The sequence below is a fragment of the Otolemur garnettii genome, unplaced genomic scaffold, assembly GCF_000181295.1.
Source record: "Otolemur garnettii isolate 467f Iridium unplaced genomic scaffold, OtoGar3 scaffold00006, whole genome shotgun sequence".
Taxonomy (NCBI): domain Eukaryota; kingdom Metazoa; phylum Chordata; class Mammalia; order Primates; family Galagidae; genus Otolemur; species Otolemur garnettii.
The window spans coordinates 7,378,394-7,385,081 of record NW_003852401.1 but is presented as its reverse complement, the minus strand read 5'-3'; the positions used below and the strand labels follow the sequence as shown (position 1 = coordinate 7,385,081).

General features: G+C 38.4%; 1 protein-coding gene across 1 annotated transcript in view; it reads right to left on the bottom strand.

Moving 5' to 3' along the window:
- Window positions 1-6,688, bottom strand: part of MLLT3 (MLLT3, super elongation complex subunit) — a 264,740-nt gene that overhangs the window by 234,687 nt on the left and 23,365 nt on the right. The gene's annotated exons all lie outside the window — the stretch shown is intronic.

The window sequence follows — 6,688 nt, the reverse complement described above, 5'->3', positions numbered from 1 at the left end:
GATGGCATTCTTGATGTCCATGCCCAGAACTTAATAAAAGTTCACAAAATTTTCCTGAAATGTAGCTACATTCACAGAAGCAGAAATTTCTTCTGAGGCAGCATGACTCTTCAGAAGCCACAAACATATTTAAAAATCAAAAAACAATTTTGTAAATTTAACAATTTCTGTAAATTTAAATGGCCAAAAACATTTGAGTAGAATTAGTTTCTTCCCCTGGAACTTCCTATCCCTTTTTCAGGCCTCGGCATTTAAAAATTATTGGAGAAATTAGGTTACACACAGAAAATTTTATTATATTACCACATATTTCACTAAATTACCCATAAAATCAGACACAGGAAACATTTTCCACAATATAAACTGTGTCAAAAAGCATAGGTTAAAAAAAGAAGGAAAATGGACCAGATCCTGTATCTATCCTTTTAAACGTTAAGTGCTACTAAACTAGGAAAATCACCAACATGGAATCCCAATTAAATAGCTAATTGGGGTTCATCAGTAAAGGAGCATCAGTAGATTCCAAAAACATTAAATAAAAGATGAATGTGGAACACACCTATGAAATGAAATGTGCAAAGCACTAGCGCACTGGTCACTATAACTGCAAAAAATGAAACATAACATTTTACAAAAAAAAAAATCCTATCAGATTCTTTTCCTCTACTTACCATCCCTCACAAAAGCACATAAACCACCTTAATCTATGATACATTTCTCTAGTACAGCTCTGGCCAATATGGCAGCCACGAACTACACATGACTATTAAGTTCTTGAAATGTGACTAATGCCTGAAGAACTGAATTTTTAGTTTTCTTTAGTTTTAGATAATTTACATTTAAATATAAAAGACTACATGGCTATTTTTTTGGACAGTGTAGCCATGCAGTGTATGAAAATCTGGACATGAAGGCCAATATAATTTTCAAGCTTAACTAAGAGCAGGCTTAAGCAAAAACTATTTTATAAACATTTACTGCCAGCTAATCCTAGATTGAGAATTGCCTCCTTTAGACTTCCTTAAAGCTCTTTTTTTTTTTACTACCAAAAAAATAGAGGTCCTCACTATGCTTGCAAAATGAAATTAATATAGCTGTAAGCCTACCCCAAACCAAAAGAATTACCAAGAAAACTACCGCATTTAATCAAATGCATAGGAACACCCTGATTTAAGATGTCACAAATGTCAAGACTGATAAAAAGGAACTGATTTATTTGCAGTTTTCATTTAAAATATTATAATAAGCCCCTTCAGAACATTAAAAATATGGTTTCACTTAAAAAAGTTATTCTGGGTCCCTTGCAATTACATATGAATTTTAAATCAGCTTGTCCATTTTTACAAAGAAGCAAGTTGGGATTCTGGTAGACACTGGATTGAACCTGCAGCAATACTGCCATCGTAACAACACTAAGTCGACCAACCTACAAACACAGAATGTTTTCCCACTTATTTAGATATCCCTAAATTTCTTTCAACAATGTTTTATAATTTCAGAGCATAAATTGTGCACTTCTTTTGTTAAATGTACCCCTAAGTACATTCTTTTTAATGCTATTATAAATGAAACTGTTTTCCCACTTATTTAGATATCCCTAAATTTCTTTCAACAATGTTTTATAATTTCAGAGCATAAATTGTGCACTTCTTTTGTTAAATGTACCCCTAAGTACATTCTTTTTAATGCTATTATAAATGAAACTGTTTTCTTAATTTCATTCTCAGATTGTTCACTCCAAGTATACAGAAATACTGGTGATTCTTATCACTAATCTTGTATTCTACAGCCTGGATAGACCTATCCTTTGTTATGGGGGTAGTACTGATAAATTCATAGGGACTATTTGACCAGTGAGGTAATTCTTGCAGAATACTCAGTACTCAGCCTGGCACATAGCAGGTGTCATTGTCAAATACCAACTATTCCTACTAAAAGACCTTCTTATATCAAGTACTTTACAAAGGTGTCTTTCTATAAAGCATTTATTTAATAGCTCCTGTGTAACACTGATATACTGTGTAAAAGTGTAACAGTAATTTAAAAAAAAAAAATCTGTCTATAAGAAGCTAGCTACCTTAAGGCCAAAATAGATCCTCCTTGCCCCACAAGTGATTTGCACAGACACAGATAAAAAGTAAATAAGCTTCCCTTCATAACAAATTTGCCTTCATACACTCTTTAAGTAAGAGCCTCAGAAAGGCATTTACTCTTAAGCCATACAAATGAGGTTTGGCCCTTCTTTCAATGTTTATTACTAGATTCTTCCCAACTCTTCTGAACACATATTATTGCAGACCAATGCTGCTGTCTACACTCAGCCAAGATGATAGGAAATTTTTAATGCCTCATAATCATTAGTTTTGGTTTTCCTTTATCTGAAGTCAATCATATAATTTCAAATTTCCAGAGAAGAGAAACAGAGAAAAATGGAAAGTCAGGGGAAGAGGGCGATTATCACAGGGGAAGTTCCCAGAGGACTGTAGTCACCAATCCCATTACTTTATAGAAGCTTAATAACATTTCACTGAACAATTTCATTCTAAGCAGTCCTTTAAGTTTAGACGTTTGTTTAGTGTTATTTAAAAATCAGCCAAGTCCTCTTTTTGTCTCAGAAACATTTGATTTACTTCTAAATAATTTTTAAATTACACTTAATCATTGCAAGAATAACAGCCACAACCTACAAACCACAATTTGTGCCACAAATTCCAATCTTAGCCCAGATCTATTTCTGCCTTCATAACAGCTTGAGCTAAAGAAGAAATGTCATCACTTTGTTCAAGGTGGGTCATAAACAAGCTCTGAAAAGAAAAGCAAAATGACATAAAATGCTGTAGAAACCAACAAGTACAAAATATGAAAAGAGATTTAGGTCCAAACATCTACTACTGCGGCATTAATAATACAGCATATGTATTGGTTTTCATCTACTATTCCTGGCTGGTAACTCCCATAGTCCTTGTTATAACACTGGGGCGCTGCAGGCCTCAGGAGACAGAATGTCTTTCTCTCTCTCCCTCTGACCTTCTCCTTTCCTTTTACCTGCCCAGGGGAGGCCTCTAAACCAGCAGTTCTCAACCTGTGGGTTGGGACCCCTTTGAGGGTGGAACGACCCTTCACAGGGGTCGCCTAAATACATCCTGCATATCAGATATTTACATTATGATTCATAACAGTAGCAAAATTACAGTTATGAAGTAGCAATGAAAATAATTTTACACTTGGAGGTCACCATGACATGAGGAACTGTATTAAAGGGTCGCAGCATTAGGAAGGTGGAGAACCACTGCTCTAAACTGATTGTGGGTCAAAAGATCCTGACTCCAGAGAGGATCCTGCCCCATACTCTGGAGGGAAGAAGGTTACATGGAGAGGCCAGGAAGAATCTGAAGAGATAGGCCTTACTGGGTTTAGATCACGTGCTTTTTGTCCAATCACATTTCTGTGCAGTTGTCAATCATGTCCCTATCTGCACAGCTGAACACACTGAGGATCCTGGAGGGTGTCTTGGTCTTGGCCCCAGGAGTGCACAGAAGCCCACGCCTCTTACCCCAGACCTCACCCAACACCTCTCTTCCTCTGTACCCTTTGTAACATCCTTTATAATAAATTGAGAACCATAAGTGTTTTCTTGAGTTCTTTGAGCCACTGTTCAAAATTAACCTAACACAAACTGTGAGGAGGTTGTGGGAACCCCAACTTGAAGCCAGTCGTCCTGGTGCGGGACATGGGGGTGAGTAGTAGGGACTGAGCTCTCACCCTGTGGCATATGACATCATGCCTGGGTAGATAGTGCCAGAATTGAGTTAGAGGACACCCAGCCCCAGCCAGTGTCCACTGCTTGCTATCCACATTGAGTCACAGAAGCCCTTTTCTGTGGTGATTACTGTGGAGTTTAGAGAAAAGCATCGTTTGGGAAGTGTTTTCCCAAAGCAACACATAAATAGAAATATAGCTAAGCTCATCTGTACCTCAACTTGCCTTTTATGCGCCCATAAACTCTTTCTTACCTCAAACAGACCTCTTGTTCCAACTGTACTGAAATTTATCTACTTATAAATCAACCTCCCCTTCCCCTTACCATGAGTGTCTGAGCTTTACGAGGCCAGAGAAGGAGGCAACGTGAGGCAAATCCATCCCACCTCTATAACCATCTAAAACACAAGTTCTTAAAGATGGCTTTAGTTTTGTTTCTCCCACTCTATTTATTCAAAGGTAACTGCCATTAGTCTTTTTTTTGGCTGGAGCTGGGTTTGAACCCGCCACCCCCGGCATATAGGACTGGCACCCTACTCCTTTAAGCCACAGGCACCACCCACTCTTTTTTTTTTCTTTGTGACACTATGTCTCCCTCTGTCACTCAAGCTGGAGTGTAGTAACTCAATCATAGCTCACTGCAGCATCAAACTCCTCAAGCAATTCCCCCACCTCAGCCTCCTGAGTAGTTGGTAGTACCAGTGGGAGTCACCACATCCAGCTAATTTTTAATTTATCTTGTAGAGATGGTATCATACTACATTGCGCAGGCTGGTCTCAAAATCCCAGCCTCAAACGATCCTCTCTCCCTGGCCTCTCAAAGTGCCAGGATTATAGGCTGGGATTACAGGTCCCACACTGGCCTCATTAGTCATTCTAGAAGTGAAGAAGGCTAAAGCCTTTCAGTGAAGCCCTGCTCAGGTCATATCATCTTTTGGTGGAAAGCTATACAGTATATAAAAGAAATAACACAGAATAAAGTTCTCTGATTACCAGAGGCGATTATCAGTCAATCAAATCCATTTAAGTTTTAGCTTCCCTACCTGATAGAGTATCTTCAAAACTGCACTTTCTGAAGTACTGAGCTATTTAAATGAGACCAAATAAAGGTGATGCCCTCAGCATTTGTCCAAGACACCTGGCAGGAAAGTTAATTCAATCTGAGCAAGTCCCAACATAAGTTTCCAATTTTCTTTTCCAAATCAGAGTTACTTTCCTCAAACCCTATTCTCCTGCTCTAGACTTCTGATTAGATGGGGCAAGAGAAACAAAAATTAAAGAAAAAAGCACCATGTTCCAATGATCAAGAGATGAACCAAATTTCCATTTATCCAGAAGGCTCAAATCCCCCAAATCTTCTTAATTAGTACCAGGCAAGATGACTGATATTTATAAATAGAATCTTAAACATACATCTTCTCAAATGCTTTCAGGATTTCTTAAGGAAAATTAAATTACATTCTAAAACAAATTAGTAATAGGATGTTTAAAAAAAGAAAAGTAACATGAAAGTGACCATGTTTCTCTCCACTGCCTAAGGTAAACATCACTGAGAACTGAGCACCACGCTGGGCCAGACCTCAGAATCCTTCTCATTAGACCAATGGTTCTCAACCTGTGACCTGAGACCCATAGGAACTGTATTAAAGGGTAGCAACATTAGGAAGGTTGAAGACCACTGCATTAGACCAACTGGAAGCAAAGTAGAACAGTGGTGAGTTAATGACTGGGACTCAATCCTCAGTTTAAATCTTAGTTATCCCACTCAAAAGCAGAGTGACCTTATACTCTATCATCTAAAGAGTGAGAATTTTAACAGTGACACAGGACAACAGACTGTCGCCAGCATTACAGGACACATGGTCATCATTTTCACAAGCCACATGGACCCTGGGCAAGTTATTTAATCTTCAGTCTGGGACTGGATAACACATCTGCAAAATGTGAATAACAGGTATAAAATTAAACCTTCTGTACCAATGCATTGCTTAGGTACCTCTTGGCAGTTCTATAATACTATATGCTGACCTAAGGAGTTTAGGAACTCCAGAAACACCACTGATAAGGCCGAGAATAGGAATCTGCCCAGATAGAACCTTCCCCCCTTCACCAGGAAAGAATGTCTTGCCCAAGAAGGAATGAGTGCAGGGAAAGTCCCGCCCAGGAAGGAGTGAATGCACCAATCCCTACCCCCCCACTCTTGTATTCCCACCCAATCTTAACTCATGTGCCAACTTCTTTTTCCATACTCAGCCAGCTTGCACCCAAGTGAATAAAGGCCACATTGCCCACACACAACCTGGGCTCCGCTTCCTTTCATTCATGTCTCAGAATAACCTCTCATTTTCAGTCCTTTCCCTGTCACTATGCAGCCTCAAGAAGGGAGACATCAAAAGAGAAAAATCCATCTTTGATAGATGCAGAATAACTTTTTAAATGCACACTGATGCTTGTTTTATCAGATGCTTTGTTTGCAATTCTCTAAAAAACTTAGTTCAAATTCTGACATCTGGGCAGTGCTGACCACTCAGAACTTTTTCACATCTTCATTTTTCATACTTTCATAAAAGTATTCATCTTGTGGTCTTGTGATTTAAAAAAAAGAAAAGGACCAATGCCAGACTAAGTACTTCCATAATATAAGAACCACTTCTGTCCCTGTTATCCTCAATGTTTAAGTGCAGTGCCTCATGCATACATGATGTTTCATGATAGCTGAATAAATGATCAATAATTTAGAAACACAACCTTTCTTTAGTCAGTCCTAACTTCGGTGTACAATGCAACAACCTATACAAAGGTTGAGTAGGGATGTATCCTTACCTTTTCCCATCTGGGTGTTCACACTACTAAAGCAGTAACTGCAATACCAAATGTTTCTTCTCCACAGAGTGATTTCACCCATTTCCCTAATGGGAACCCACCTTGA